Consider the following 13,224-nt stretch of genomic DNA (forward strand, 5'->3'; position numbering starts at 1 on the left):
ATTATGTTTTTCATTGTTTAGATTTCAATTTGCAAATTATTTCACCATCTTGGCATTTTTAAGGCTAACTCTTGGAATAAAGAAAATTTGTTGTCATCTGTAATGACTCCATATGATGTGAGCAGTACGGCATTATTGATTAGTTCTGATTTACTCAACTCGTTCATGGAGATATAAGTGAGCATAGCTTGAAAACAAAGTTTATTCAAGTCATACAATAAATGCATGGAGCAATAGTTATAAAAGGCTAAATATATTATCCCCTAATTTTCTTGTACCTATACATAATTTCTGACAATATTAATCGCATTTAACTAATTAATTGCATTTAAACTAATCAATGCTTCTCAAATTAGGCAGAAATCTTAGTTTGAGATCTTTGGATTTTAGCAAATTCAGGTCCGAAAAGATGAGAAACATAGTAAATAATTCAATGGCACAATTCATTATGATAGTTCTTGTCCACATCTCTTAAGGACTTTAGGAGCTGCATTAATTGGCATAAAGCCTGGTTACCTTAACAATTGCAAAGTGATAACAATTGAACAGAAAGCTCCTCAAGCAGGCAATGGAACAGAATTTCTTGAACTTCTATCTTTTAACTTCTTGAGCCTCTTGAATTTGAAGCCTGAATTTCGATTCCATAGATTCTTAGGCTTAGGAAGCTTCAATTCCATCTTTTTCCTAGAATCTTAATTAAGCAATGGTGCAGGAGAAAAAAACTAGGGGCTGCCAAAAGATTGATACAGTGAAGATGCAGAATGAGCAAAACCTATAAGTAAAATTTTCTAAACGTCATACTTGCATTCTCAAGAAGGCTAGCGAAATCTGTTGCCTTACTGGTTCAGAAGTCGCCTTAGTTATTTTCTCTCCTAGAGAGAAACCTTATATATTCTTTTGGCAGACCAAGCATTGATGCAATGATTCACAGTTTCGAATCCCAAACTCATACCAGTTGATCCTTCGTACCAACTTTTGGAGGCCCATCGCAAGGTTAGTGTTCAAAATCTAAACAGCCAACTCGCTATCCTTGAAAGTCAGCCAAGCTAACAAGAAAATAAGAGAAACCCTTAAGCTGTAAAGGGAAGTTGGCCAAATTCATCACTGTTGATAAGCTCAATTTGAAGCAACTAGAGCAACTGCCGCAATTAGCCTTGCTTGAGCTCCAACGATTTGTTAAAGGAGAATTGAAAAAACAAGAATTGAGTATGGAAACCAAATTCCAAGTCCCAAAGGGATCAATCATTATGGAATGAGCCAGTTTGGCATCAATGCTAGGGAAAATGGCCCTAGTGTTTATGATCGTTTTCAATCTAAACCATCAAGCAGCATGGCATTTACCCCAGCTGCTGGTCCCTCTAGGGTTAATGTTAGTAGTTCAATCGAGGAGGACACCGTAGTTTCTGCAGCGGAAACTTCGGTTTCTTTTAGTCCAATTTCATCAGTACTTGCTATTGCAACTAGGCATCCTCAACCATTTCAAGGATTCAGCAGTGGCTATGGTGGTTCATCTGGTTCCAGATCTAGATTTCCAGATTTTCTTAGATGTTATTAACTAATGGTTTTTATTTTTCGTTTTTATCCCATTAATGCACTAATGTTGTTGGCTTTTTCCGTCTTGTCTTTAATTAGCACCTTTGTAGATCCAATGTGTAGGATTTAGTTTTCTCTGTTGTTGTGTGTTTCAGCTGTGATGTTGTGATTTGATGTTGTACCTTGCAATAGTGCTATTGGCAATGTTGTGTTTCATTTGATGCAATTTCAAAATGTACTTCCTTTTGTCTGAGTATATAATGATCAGATTTGTCCTAGTCAGAATTTTGGAATTGTACTCCAAAATTTAATCTTAATTGTCCTATATAATTTTCTTCTGTAAAGCACCATAGAATTTTAGCAGGGATTCTGGTATGGAGAATGCCCGCTTAATCCATAAAACTGAAAAACATTATAGTGTAAAGGAGGTCATAAACCTCTACTATTGGGAACAACTAAAGTTCAAGTACTGACTGAAAATGCCTACTCGATCATTTTTTAAGGTTATCTGAGACCAGTTTTAATAACTCTTCAAAAGTTTGGCATGTTCGTACGAAGATAATTATAGGGCTACTTTATCTTTTAGTTCAAATATTTCATGTATCTAAACCACATAAAATTGACCAAAATGCCAATGCTATAATTTCTTTGCTTATGGGACTTCTTACATACAATTTTCGAAGGTTGGTGTCTTATTTTGAAACTAGAAGCTTAACAAAACATTATAGCATCCACCGACGGTGACAAAAAAAATTCGATAAAAATCCAAGTAAACTTGTATACACGTTATGTTAAACTCGAGACCACACAAAATTAATAGATTATATTGTTATTTATCCTTTTTTTCTCCATAGGATCAAGGCTCAATCTATATCTTCAATTTTTAACAGATAGAGTAAATGAAATTACAGATCAAGGTATACACATTACAGACAAGCCCATGTTCAAAAGATATGATATTAAATCATTTCCAAATTTAGGTAATTACAGTGATTATTTTTTCCAAATTAGGATATAGAGACAACATTCATCGTTACAACATCGATAGGTATATATTAAGCAAGACTCTCGTTTAGGAGCAACAAATAGAAGTGCGCATATTACTTGTGAACTAAAACTTTTTTTTTTTTTTTTTTAAGGTTTGCAAAGAAATAGGTTTTTGTTCACAATGAAGTTCTCCAAACTTTTTCTTCTTGTAAAGTAGGGTTACAAGGGAAGTGAGTAAGTTCAGTAAAAACTCAACTCGAGCTCAACTCAATATATTAAATGCACAAATGACATGTAAGTGGAGCATGGATCTCTTAAGACGAATGCATTCAGTACTTGGCGTTTTATTGTTTAAATCATTTTTGTTTTATAAATTACTTCCCCATCAACTAGCTTTTTTTTTTTTCTTTCCTTCTTTCTTTTTGTATTTAGAACCCCTCCCACAGTACTGCCCAACACAAGCCTCCCCCTACCAACTAGCTTAAAGTATGTACTAGACTTTAACTTGTGTTGTACAGGTTGATATAATTTATAGCGATTAGGAAAAATTTTAACACTTACCTAGTATAGAGTGTTTAAAACTTTTAATAAATTAAAGATACATAGAACTATTAAATAGGATTAAAAGAAAGAGAGCAGAAAAATAAATACATAATATTGCGTTATATTCTAATTTAAAGAAGAAAAAGCAGAGAAATATGAATTGGGTAAAAATTAGATTTGGGAACAATATTATGTGTGTATATGTATGTGTGTGTGTAGGAGTGAACTAATTTCTAAAAACCTACATATTGTTTCTCTAAAAAAAAAAAAAAAAAACTTTATCTTGCTTACCATGCAAGTCTGTCTTACTTTCCTTGCCACACATAATCGATTAATTAAAGCAGAATTAGGGAAAGAAAAAAAAAGAAGGCATAGAAAGCAATGAACTAATTAACTAAACTAATGTAAATTAGAAGAACTTACACATACGTTGTACATTTTCATGATCGAAAGGTTAGATGTTCAAATGCAATCTTCTTGGTACAAAGTTAAGCCTACATTAAAAAAAAGATTCGATAAATAAAGCAATTAAGAAAGCATGAAAAAAGTAAGAACTTACAATGCATTCTTATAGTCAACAAAAACATCACGCAAGAGCATTGCAGTTTCAAAAATAACCTTATACACCTAAAAAACCTAAAAAGGTGGGCAAAAATTTTTAAAACCTATTACAAAATTGATGTATCAAAATAATCATTACTAAATCGTCATAAGGAGGCATAAAGTTCCTCAAGGAAAAAAAGTAGAAATCAGTAGATGAACTAAATAGTTCTTGAAATGATTGACATCATTACTTGCTAATAAATTTTATAATGACGGGAATAGGATTTCAAATTTGGGGTTAATCTGATATGAGAATGAAATTTTTTATTTTGTCGATATGGATTATTTTATATCTGACTTATGACAATCGATAACAGGTTTATTAAATCATGATCAAAAGAAATAGATACTATCTACGTAAAAAAAAAAAGTAAATACTCTTATAAAATAAAATAAAATCTAATATAGAAGAAGATAAATGAAAAAATTTTAGAAGATGTGGTGATTTTTTTTAAAGCGTAAGATTTTAAAGATATATGATTAAGTGTATAAGATATGTTTATTTTGAAAGTTTGGAAAGAAATGATTTTATTAACACTAACCAATTAAATAGGACAACCTGAAACAAAATTTTAATCATAAATAATGTTCAATTAGGCATGCCAAGTAGGAGTAGAAAACATGCCTAATTGAAATAATTACATAAGATATGTCTATTTTGAAAGTTTGGAAAATAACGATCTTATTAATATTAACTAATTAAATGGGTCAACCTGAAAGAAAACTTGACTTATAAATGCTGCTCAATTAGGCATGCATTAAAATATCCACTTATAGTAGATATATAGACATACACACACATTTACTTATTTGGTAAAATTTCAGGATAATTTGTATTATGTGACATTTCCAAGTTCCTTGGCATTTACCAGCCATCAAATAAATGAGATTTTTTTTCCCCTTTTCAAGTAAACATGATAAGACAAATAAAGTACTTCAGACTATTATTTCTCAGTTGTATTCATCAAAAGCCGTCCCAAACCTTTGGACAAATAAGATTCACTTTTGCTTAGCGTCTTCCAATATGAATTCCTTCCTAGAAACTAAGAGAAATTAATGGTTATCATCTCTAACAAAGACATAAGATTTTAGTTTGCAAATTCGTTGAACATCCAGGCAATTTAAGGGTAACTCTTGGAATAAAGAGAAATGGATATTATCTGTGACGTGTTCATTATGACGTGAGCTATACGTCATCACATTTTAGTGCTGATTCCCTCAACTCATCCATAAGAAATTAAATGAAGCACAGCCTGAAAGCAAAGTCAAGTTATAAGTTATTACCAATTCAAACAAATTGAGCCATAAAATTACCAAAAGGCTAAGCATGAATCTCTTGGTTCCTTAAATAAATGGAGCCATAATTACCAAAAGGCTAAGCATGTAATCTCTTACATGATTTTGAAGAATATTTTAGAGTAAATTTTATATACGCTGACACTGACAGTGTATGCACTATTATAGTTGAAAACATAACATATGAGCAAAATTTGAAATTCAAATGAGTTATCATGCATACATTTAATGGTAATATTGTATACACTGTCAATGTATAAAAATATTAATTCAATATTTTATCGGATGTAAACTAATTGATGATTTTCACATTAGTTTGAACTGTTGGATGCAAGCAAATATACATGTTAGAAGAGATTAGAGTTTGCAAAGTAAACGTAATGCCCATTGACATAATTTATGACCAATTGATTATGGACTTCAGCAACTGCATTAATTGAAATAATCTTTGTGTAAAGTGGACAAATGGCTGTTAAATTTTTTCAAAATCTCTTTTTATATATAATTTTTCATGTTAATTGACCCACTAAACTCCTAAAAGTGGCCAATTGGGACATTTCCACTATTTTTTTTTTATCTTAATATATGGAGTTCATGGCACTTGAGCTGCACGCTACATTTGTCGAGATATTTTTGTCATTTCATAAAGTGAAAAAAATTATAGTGGGTTAGATGAGACCTTAGAAAATATTAATGACCGTGGAAGCACTCTTTTGGAAATAAAAATAACCATACCATTAAAAAAAAAAAAAAAGGTGGTCTAAATTGTAATGTTTGATGTGTGTCTCGAAGAAAGGATGATGAGAAGAATTCCTGCAATTTCGCACCTTCTTCTCTACTCTAGCCATTCCCTCTTGGTCGAACAAGTATAGTATGTTGATCCAAGTTTTTGATACCTGAGTTTGGAACTTCCTGATTTGTTCTCGGGATAGATGCACGATCCCTCTCCAATCCACTTTCTCCAAAAATTTGAACAGTGGAGCACCTAGCTAGCTCTAATGAGAAAGTTATGTTCCTGCAGCAAGTTATATTCCACAAATTTCTGCCAATCATCTCCCAGAGGCACCACCATCGTCAGTCTTAGCTACTTTAACAGACCAACGGTTTCCATACGGACTCTCAAGGATTATTCTTTTAGGCACCTCTTTTAGAACATCCCTGTCAAATTGTTGAGGAATTTTCTGCAACAGATAGCGAAACAGAACAAATCAAGAAAACTAGTTTGGAAATTTTTTTATCATTAATCATTAGCATGAATAGCCAATTTTTTGGTGATTCAAATATTGTAACATGGCACCTTTGATTTTTCTTCTCTCTCTCTCTCTCTCTTGTAGGGTGCAATGTCACCATTTATTTATTCTTGATAACCAAGAAGGGAAAAACAGTTTCTTCCGCAGGAACATTAAGGAGAAGAACACAGATATTGCACACAGACATTGCACGTAGGACCATTAATGGCAGCGGTGGCGTGAATCTATTAAAACCGAAACAATTAATACTAGCCGTTCTATAATTTGTGTGGTTGTCTTACTGCTAATTACTTTCCCATTAACTAGATTAATTAAGTGTTTATACATCTACTTGCCTTCGGACATTCTTGGATAGCTCGTATTACATGACATTTCAAAGTTTCCAGGCATTTAGCAGCCATTGAATAAATGAAATTTTTTTCATTGTATTATGTTTTTAATTGTTTGGATTTCAATTTGCAAATTATTTCACCACCTTGGCATTTTTAAGGCTAACTCTTGGAATAACGAAAATTTGTTGTTATTTGTAATGGCTCCATATAATATGAGCTATATGGCATTATTGATTTAGTTCTGATTTACTCCACTCATTCGTGGAGAAATAAATGAGCACTAGAAACAAAATTAATTTGTCCTAGAATAAATGCATGAAGCAATTTTTTTTTTTTTTTAAAAGGTTTTTCTAATGGGAGCCCAAATGAGCACTCGTTAACACACCAAAATTCTACCTAATCTATCACGTATATGCACACATTAATAATTACTATTATTTATATATTTTTCCAATTAATCTTACCTTTTGAAAATCTAACCTTTGAAATATATTTTAACTAGTATCCAATAAGCATCTGTTAGATAGACCTTTAAAAACATGCAAGGAGCAATAGTTATAAAAGGCTAAACTCCCAATGTTCTTGTACCTATACATGATTTCCAAAGATATTCATCGCATGTAAACTAATTAATGCTTCTCATATTAGCACATGAGATCTTTGGATTTTAGCAAATTCAGGTCAGAAAAGATGAGACTTTGCAAGCATAGTAAGTATTTCAATGATAAAGTTCATTATCATAGTTTATGTCCACAAGTCAAAAGGACTGAAGGAGCTGCATCAATTGGCATAAAGCCATAAATTGCAAAGTGATAACGATTGAACAGAAAGCTCCTTAAGTCAAGGCTATGGAAGAGCTTCAATAGCCAGAATTTCTTCAACTTCTAACTTCTTGAACTTCTTGAACTTTGAAGCCTGAATTTCGATTCTATACATTCCCAGACTTGGGAAGCTCCAATTCCATCTTATTCCTAGAATCTTAATTAAGCAATGACGGAGGAGAAAAGGAATAGGGGCCAGCAAAAAATTGATATAGTGAAGATGCAGAACGAGCAAAGTCTACAAGTAACGTTTTCTAAACGTCATACTGGCATTCTCAAGAAGGTCAGCAAAATTTGTTGCCTTACTGGTTCAGAAGTCGCCTTAGTGATTTTCTCTCCCGGAGAAAAAGTTTATTCTTCTCCCATTTATAAGTCGTGCTATGTCGCCATTTATTTATTTTTTCTTGAAAACCGAGAAGGGAAAAACACTCCCTTCCTTAGGACCACTAAAGAGAAGCACACAAATATTGCACGTGCTGATTTTTTGTGAACTAAAACTTATTCTATCTGACGAGTAAGACCATTTTGATATAAAAAAAAATGCAAAAATGAAATGGCGATGGTGGCTTGGATCTATTAAAATCGAACCAATGAATACCAGACCATTCATAATTTGAGTCATTTTTTTACTATTAAATTAATTACTTTCCCAAAAACTAGATTTAAGTGGAATATCTACTTGCCCTGGTACATTCTTGGATACATGGCATTTCAAAGTTTCTAGGCATTTAGCAGCCACATGTCCTGAGGACTTTAGGAGCTGCATTAATTGGTTGACTTTAACAATGGCAAAGTGCTCACGATTGAACACAAAGCCCCTCAAGTCAAGGCTATCTTCTACTCCCTCCCTTTTTTTATAACTAACGTTTAAGAAATTTGCTCTAGTGTACTTTTATCTGTCGTTTTATTATCCCCATACAGTATTAATTATTTTTTCATAATTTTACCCTTTTATTTTTCTTTTCCAATACAGGGTTTTTAATTACTACTCCTAGTAATTATTGCTTCTCTCTTTGTAACAACCCTAGTAATTGGACAATTAATGAGGGTACAAAAGGAAAGTAGTGTACAGATTCAAGCAATGAAAAACTTTTCTTAATTGGTGTGCAAAACCTTAAACGTCAGTTATAAAAAAAAGGAGGGAGTAACTTCTTGAACTTCTTGAATTTGAAGCCGGAATTTCGATTCCGTACATTTTTAGGCTCAGGAGGCTTCAATTCCATCTTATTCCTAGAATCTTAATTATGCAATGGCGCAAGAGAAAAAGACTAGGGGCCGCCAAAAGATTGATATAGTGAAGATGTAGAATGAACAAAATCTTCAAGTAACATTTTCTAAATGTAGTACTGACATTCTCAAAAAGGCTAGCAAAGTCTGTTGCCTTGCTACTTCAAAAGTCGCCTTAGTGAATTTTTCCCCAGGAGAAAAAGCTTATTCTTTTGGCCGCTCAAGTATTGACGTTTTTTGATTGTCTAAAATTACCCCAAAAAAAGAATTACAAAAAAAAAGGGACTATCATATAGACCTTGAATTCATTAATTTTAATCATTTAACGGGGTCATCAAACATCCCTAAGTTAATCCTAGCATTAAGAGTTTATATATTTTGTGAACATATTAAGCGTGAGTAGCCAATCTTTTGGTGATTCAAATCTTGTAACATGACATCTTTGATTTTTTTTCCCCCTTTTTTCTCCCTTCCATAGTACCACTAAGGAGAAGCACACAGATGTTGCACTTATTTGGTGCACTTGTTTTTATCTCTTTTTTTTGTCGCAATCATAACATTTATATAACCTACTCTGACGTAGTCTAAGAGGAGGGGGAGTCGATAGAAGGACGGACTCCTTTTCAGTCCCTTAACGAGTGAAAATTTTCCATATACTAGTTGGAGTAGGGGCCTCACGCAACGCAGGCTATATAAGCTCTGAATATTAGTCTGTTTTATTGAATGAATAAACCAACAAATGAATAGTTCATGCTGAACAGAAAAAGTTAACTAGAAAGGTTTTAGAAAATTTGAGGTCATTAAAGATTCTAGATAGTAAAAATAAGATTGATATAAGTATGGCGTATCCAACCAAGAACATAAAGTAACTATACACGCAGTCAACAACAAAAGATTAGTTGGAATCATTCATATATACTAAACTTATATATATATATATATATATATATATATATATATATATTTACATACATTAAACTGTTACATAGGCTTGTGATGTTTACTCTTTTTTATTTTGGGTTTATTTCCTATAGTGTCTACAGACCAAATTAATAAACAAGAACTTCAATTCTGTTTTTGTTGGGTTATAAATTAAAGAAGTATACAAGAGCAAAAATCAACTGTTTTTATTCTGATTTCTGAGTGCAACTTGGAAAATGTGGGTCATCTAAGCGTTGAATGCTTAATTCTGTTTTGATGGGTAAATGGATGGTTATTTTCTTTTTGCAGTTATCCCGAGGTCCAATGTTCTTTGATTTTGAGTCATGTAATTTGGTAATGCAAAGTAACCAAAAATTGTAGCATTATAGTTGCCAATTCTTGTAGAACAAGCAGAAGGCAGAAGAGGATGGATGCTAGGCAGTATCAGCCGTTATCTCGTTAAAAACTAGCAAACAAAAATTACTTTCGAAGCTGCAAAATTTTGACGGATATGTATTAGTTTAACAGTTTAACCATGAACTGTAATAGAGGGAGAGAAAGAAAAAGCTTGATACAACAAGAAAAACAGACGTTAACTATGCATATGCGTATAAAAACATTGGCTTGGCTGTTCTCCACCAAATTCATTTGTAAGAACAAAATAGTCCAAAGTTTCCATCTAACTATGTGTGTCTGTTTGTATGTATGTATATGTATACACACATATATGAAAGTTATATATATGTGTATATATATGTACGTATGTATATGTGTGTGTATATAAATAATTTAACTTCTGATGTATGTAGACTTGAGTCAAAATTCCCCACATTAAAGGTTATATCTAACGTATTTAATTAGAAGGCAAATGGTTTGTTTTTTTGGGTGGTTGGGATGAAATGCATATTTTGGTCTAATCCTCGGCCCTATAATTACAATTTAACCACATCAAGAAACATGACACAGATTGACGTTAGGTAATTATTGACGAGAAGCTTTAGTTGGCCAATATAGATAAATTGAAGATTAGGCAAAAAAAAAAAAAGCGAAATCTTTAAGTATGGGGAAAAAACAAAGAGAAATCTAAGATAACTCTCCCATGGGCGGGTAAATTATATTTCATACGTTTGTTTTGCCTTTTACAGCTTTCTGCCTGCAAAATTCCTCTCCCATTATGGAAAACTTTTATTGTCGTATCCCTAGAACAGTTTTCATGGAGATGCCACTTTCCGCTTACAAAACAGCACACCTTTTTGGTATCTTTCTTCCTTTGAAACCTCATTTTTTGTCCCTTTGCTTCCCAATTCTCTCCGCTCCAATTCAATATTTCACGTGTATTGTAAAGGGCAACAAGATTTTCATACCATTCATCAGCCCTTTCTCCTTTTTAGTCCAGAAACGGCTAAATTGTAGTCTTTGGTAAAACGTGAAGTGTTTATCGCATCATCATATATAGAAGTTGAACAAAGAGACGTGAAAACCCACTGTGTAGTTTCACCAAAACAAAAATCTATATATATATGAGCGACTTCTTCCTGGACTGGTAGGAGAGAAGGCGTCTCAGAGGATCACGAATAATTCAATAGATTTGGTGATTCTTTCTAAAAACGTGGGAGGACTTTGTGGTTTGCTTGTCAACCTGAAATTCTCTCCAATGGATGCTGATCAAAACAACCTCAACAACCGTGTCCAAAGCCATCAAAACCAAGATCCCATGTCGCAACTTCCTCCTCTATTCCGGAACTTGCCTGGACTTGACGAGCTGAGGGAAGCCATTGAGGAGCTCCAGCGGGAAGAGATGGAAGCAGCCTTCGAAGCCGGAGATGAAGCTCAAGCTCCAGATGACGTGCATGTGGCTTCTATCACCAATGGCTTCCCTCCTCCCCCTTCTCCTCTGCCTCCTCCTTCTCCTCCTAGTTGGGCTGCTGACGGTGGAAATGAAGGGTTTCACCCTAATGCAACCAATGGGAGCCATTCTGCACGAGCCGCATCCACCAACAATGGCCACCTTCCTCCTCCTCAAAATCATGCCGCTGAGGGTGACCTTATAATTGATTTTTCAACTGGCGGCGACTCCGATGCTGATGATGCTCCTTTGAGTCCGTAGATGGTTGGTTAATTAATTTCATGGTTTAGTTTTAACATCCATCAAGGATGTCCAATGTAATTTTTTTTTTTTTTTTTGTGTCTTAGAATTAACCAACTTAAGATGATAATTAAATAGAGCCCTTTTCATATCCTTACAATTAATGGCTGAACGTTGCTTACTAATTCTTGTACTGTATGGCTCTTGCAATTACCTCTAGTACTCTAAACAGGCAAGAGCTAATTAAAGTTCAGAAAAATGTTATCTTGCAATTAATATTTTGCTTCTGCAGTGTTTGTCGTCCCTTAATTTTTCAACTAATTAATACGTTTCGAGACAATCATACAATAATATATCACAAAAGGGATATAAGTTGCTTATACATTATTACGACTGGAGTACTCGAATAAGGAAGCAAAAGTACGAGAGCAAGCAACTCACGAATTAATTAAAAAAAATCAATTACTATTCATTTAGTTGTTTTTGAGAAGTGGAACTTGAAAAATGGTGTTAACATCCATTCACATTAGTGTACTCATGTCAGAAGATATATGAGTTTGCAAACTGAGGTAATATCTGCATGGGAAATTTGTCAAATTGGTCCCTAACATTTACCAAAAACACTTTTTTAGTCCTTTACATATAAAATCAGCCAAAATGGTCCTTCACATTTAAGTTGTGAGCCAATGTGGTCCTATTGCTCGTTTTTTGCTCATTTCTCCGGCTAAAAATAGCACGCCTCTCTCACGTGGTCATATTTTTAGGGGCAAAACTGTAAACACATTTCATTACCTGTTAAAAGTAAAAGGTGTGGACAACCACCAAAATACACATTTCACCTTTGGCCCTCAAAGTTTCAAGAAACTCTAAATTGCATCCCACCGCCACGCCCTCAACTGACTCAGCCGCCTCCTCCCTCGCTATCCCTTCTCCTCTCTCCACTGTCCGTCCTCTCCCTCCCCCTCCTCATCGCCAGCATTTCTCCAACCTCCGGCAAGGTCTCTCCTTCGACGATGATATTGATGCGAGGGACTCGCAAGACGAGGGAGAGGATGAGGAAGAGCACCAGGAGGACGAGGAGGAGCTTCTCGAGCTGGAGCCCCGAATCGGATCTTGCCGGGTCCGGGAAGCTGCCGATGAGTTGTCTGTGGGAGGTGTTGAGGAGGCTCCCGCCTCCAACACTGTTGTCGGTGGCCAGGGTTTGCAAAAGATGGAGGGACACGAGTAAGCGGCTTTGGCGGGCGGCGGAGGAGCTGAGGCTTAGGGTTCCAGCTAAGGCCCAAATTGGATTCGTGGGATCGATGTTGCACAAATGTCCTGGACTTGTTAGACTCTCACTTAGAATGGAAAGGTTAGGACTTTCGGATATAAGTAAACAAGAACCAGATCTATGGATTCATCAAGCACATCACTTATACAGGAGAATTACAAAATAATTTTCACCACCATTCGGGGATGCAATTCAGGTTTCTTGAAACTTTGAGCGCCAAAGGTGAAATGTGTATTTTGGTGGTTGTCCACACTTTTTACTTTTAACAGGTAATGAAATGTGTTTCCGGTTTTGCCCCTAAAAATATGACCACGTGAGAGAGGCGTGCTATTTTTAGCCGGAGAAATGAGCAAAA

The sequence above is a fragment of the Coffea arabica genome, chromosome 5e (genome assembly GCF_036785885.1).
Source record: "Coffea arabica cultivar ET-39 chromosome 5e, Coffea Arabica ET-39 HiFi, whole genome shotgun sequence".
Lineage (NCBI taxonomy): Eukaryota > Viridiplantae > Streptophyta > Magnoliopsida > Gentianales > Rubiaceae > Coffea > Coffea arabica.